The following is a 4,059-nucleotide window of genomic DNA, read 5'->3' as shown; positions in this document are numbered from 1 at the left end:
TAATGGCTGTTAGAGCTTATGGTATGGGGGAAGCAAGGGGTATGGTAGGGTGAGGGGCCTCTCCTTGCAGCCTGGTATACATCTTGGCTGAACCTTGTATGTCCTCCGGGCTGGGAGAGGCAAATGGAGACAGGGGAGTATTTGAAGAGCTGAAGTCCATTTAATGATTTAATTCCCTAGTCACATAGTACCTTAGGAGTCTAGGACACAGGGTAGGGACGGAAGAGCTTCTGCTTTACTGACACATGGCTAGTTTGCTCCACAGGCAAGCTCCTTGCTGGCCTCAGCCTCTGCCACCCTGCTGTAATACGGTTGTGACAGATGTCTCAACCCCAGCTCTCTGCTGCCTAAGGCTTGCTAATCCAGGCTTCTTGTTGGCCAGTAGCAGGAACATCCCAGCTCCTGCCCACCTCTCTCCATGACTCCTGCTGCTCACTGTGCTCAGCAACCTGAGTGATGGCCACACCCTCTCCGAGCTTTCATGTCTCCTGGGCTCTTCATATCCCTCTGGTGCGGGGAAACAGCAAGGGAGAGGATAGCACCTGAGCCAGCGGTGGAGAGAGATGATATAAGCTAGGCCTTGTGGATGCAGTAGGATCCTGCATCTGTGGCTGATGCTCCCAGACAGGCAAGCTGGGACCTCACTCCCAATGACTGATGCCAAGGAAGACACCCAGAGATCTACCCACCCCAAAGAGGATGTGAGTTGTCTATCAAGGAAGAATCAGTCTCCAGCCCCGTAACAGGCAGTAAGGACAAGGGAGCAGAGGAGACAGCAAAACCTTCACAGAAAGATTGAAGGTTAATTCTAGCCATGATTGAGCTGGAACTCTGAGCTTCCCAGCAGCCTGGCCAAAAAGGGCACATAGATTAATGTAGCATCAACGGTCCATTTTCGTGTAGGCTTTCTCACAACCCCGAGAGAGCCTTTGATTCCCTTATCTATAACATAGAACTGTGTTGTAGCTTGGTGTAGAGCATGGGCTCAGCATGTGCCAGGCTCTGAAGTCCCCACATGCAGAAGGAACCAGCCTTACTCATCTGCCAAGTGTCGGGGTGAAAGTTGAAGACCCAAGGATTCCAGACAGAAGGAGGGTCAAGGGGGTTGGAGAGATGGCTCAGAGCACTGGCTGCTCTTCTGCAGACCTGGATTCGGTTCCCAGCACTCACATTTGGCAGCTCACAACTGTTGGATGGAACTGGCCTCCGTGAGCACCGGGCATGCACTTGGTGCACAGACACACGTGCAGACAAAACAATCGCACACTTAATGAAAACAAACAACCTGGGGGCTGGGGAGCAACCTGGGGAGGGTGGACTTGATTCCCACAGGTTTTACGTCTTTGATTCAGAAAAGACGTTTACTCCAGGAACGCACCTGCTGTTTATTGGGACTTTACTATGTGACCAGCCTTTATGCCAAGGCAGTTGGGGAATGGGGAATATCTCAGCTCTGCGTGGCAGTCCCGAGTGAATGTCAAGGCCGTGGCAGTGACAAGGGATGTGGAGAGCACTGGGAAGATCACTACCGTGGGTCACCACAGAAAGGGTTGCTTCCCTTGCTAGTGGCTTGGCCAGCCAACCGGCAGTGGAACCTAGTGGATGTCCCTAAGCCAGAAAGCGACACTCAGACTTGAGTCCTGTGGCAGGCATGTTGGAACAGTCATGGCCAAGGAACAGGGACCCTCGTGTGGAGGAAGGGTTGATCACCCACTACAGTCAACATTTTTATACCAAGTCAACCATAACAGCAGAGACACGCCTATCAAAATGGCAGGTGCCACTCCAATAAGGAAGGACAGCCAGCTAAATGACAAGCCCGGTGCTCTCAGAAATGGTGATGAGACAGGGGCAGAATCCAACTAGACAGATTCCTACAGTGAGGTTGTCTGTCCTTTTCTGTTGGTTTTGTTTGTTTGTTTTTTGTTTTGTTTTGTTTTTCAAGGCAGGGTTTCTCTGTGGTTTTGGAGGCTGTCCTGGAACTAGCTATTGTAGACCAGGCTGGTCTGGAACTCACAGAGATCCACCTGCCTCTGCCTCCCAAGTGCTGGGATTAAAGGCATGCGCCACCAACGCCCGGCCTGTTTTTGTTTTTCAAGATGGGTTCTCATTATGTAGCTCTGCCTGTCCTGGAGCTCACTCTGTAGACTAGGCTGGCTTTGAACTCACAGAGATCCACGTGCCTCTACCTCCCGAGTTCTGGAGCTAAAGATGTGCACCATCACCACCTGGGCTTTTGTAAATGTACATTTATTCTTCTTATGTGTGTGATGGGAATGGACGTCAGACGGTCAGGTTTGGTGGCAGGCGGCTCTGCCTGCTGAGCTGACTCACCTGCTGAGCACCCTCAAGCTGCTTTATATTTTGGGATTAGTGTCTCACTGAAGCTATCAATTTGGCTAGACTTGCTGCCTGGCCTGCAAGTCCCAGGGGTTCTCGGTTCTCCTGTCTTAGCTTCCTGGCACGGGAACAGTAGACTTGCACATTATGCCCTGCTTTTTACAACTTGAACTTGGGCCACTATAGCAAGCCCTTTACCAAGTGAAATTATTAAAAGCAAACGCCATGGCACCAGAGGGACGGCTACTTGAAAACTGGAGTTTGGCTTTCATGTGACTCCATCTCCATGAGATCTGACACATTCTTCTGGAGTTCACAAGCAAACCCACATGTGCTCATGTCACAGGCACACGTAATAAAGATAAGCTACATCTTTTTCGAAAGTTGAGGGAATCTTGGGTCTGGAGAGATGGCTCAGTGGTTAAGAGCACTGGCTGCTCTTCCAGAGGAGCCGGGTTCAGATCCCAGAACCCACGTGGCAGCTCACAACTGTCTGTAGCTACAGTTTCAGGGGATCTGACACCCTCACACAGACATACATTTAGGCAATGTACATAAAATAAAAATAAATTTTAAAAAAGTTAAGGGACTCTTACACTAAAAAAAATCTAAATCACACCTAAAAGACCTCATCTCAGGGGCTAGAGAGATGGCTCAGAGGTTAAGAGCACTGACTGCTCTTCCAGGGGTCCTGGGTTCAATTCCCAGCAACCACATGGTGGTTCACAATCATTTATAATGAGATCTGGTACCCTCTTCTGGTCTGCAGGCATACATGCAGACAGAATACTGTATACATTAAAAAAAAAGACCTCATCCCAGAAAGCATATGACTCAGGCCAGAGAAATGATTCCGTGGGCAGAAGTGCTTGCTGCAAGCCAACAATCTGAGTTTGATATCTGGACCCACTTGGTAAAAGGAGACAACTGATTGCTGCATGCTGTCCTCTGACCATGCATGTATGACCATACATGACCATGGCATGTATGCATGTACTCGTGCACACGCACATCACATAAAGCCTTTTAAAAAGGTATGTAGCTTCATTTAAAAGACGAAAATCTAAAGTAACTAGGAAATAATTAGCTGGAACCCTAAATCCTTTAGTTAGGATTTAGGAACCCTAGGAACACCCTTACATATAGAACATGAAGTTATGCTGTACACAAGACACAGGGAAAATTTGAGAAGTGTAGTTGAATCTCAAGTTCACAAAAACTAACATATCCAGGTGTGGTGTCAGACCTCTGTAATCACAACACTCGGGAACCTGAGGCAGGAGGATCACGAATTGCAGAGAAACAACAAGTAGGAGGTAAGTAGTAAGTAAGTCTACATACCTATAATCCCTGTACTGGAGCAAAGGTTGGAGGCCGGAGGCCAGGAGTTTGAGATTATTCTTGGCTATACAACGAATTCAAGGCTAGCCTGGGCTATGTGCGGATTCTGGTCTCTCAGAAAGAGGGGAGGGGAGGGAGAGAGTTATACACAGATGCATGCACAAGTCAAACATAGACATTAATACATATGATTTACCATGAACCATTGGCCCGTGTATTAAGAGAAATTGATGATGGAGGTTGAGAAACTCCAGGATGTGCCAGAGACTGGGAACCCAAGTGGTTTCTTTCTGTCCAGATTCTAGAAGGCCAGGAAGCTAATTGCGAGAGAGCCCGGCTTGGAAGTGCCGGTCTGGTGTCAGGAGGAGGTGCGCTCAA

The sequence above is a fragment of the Mesocricetus auratus genome, unplaced genomic scaffold (genome assembly GCF_017639785.1).
Source record: "Mesocricetus auratus isolate SY011 unplaced genomic scaffold, BCM_Maur_2.0 Super-Scaffold_100007, whole genome shotgun sequence".
Lineage (NCBI taxonomy): Eukaryota > Metazoa > Chordata > Mammalia > Rodentia > Cricetidae > Mesocricetus > Mesocricetus auratus.
Note: the sequence above shows the minus strand (reverse complement) of the source record.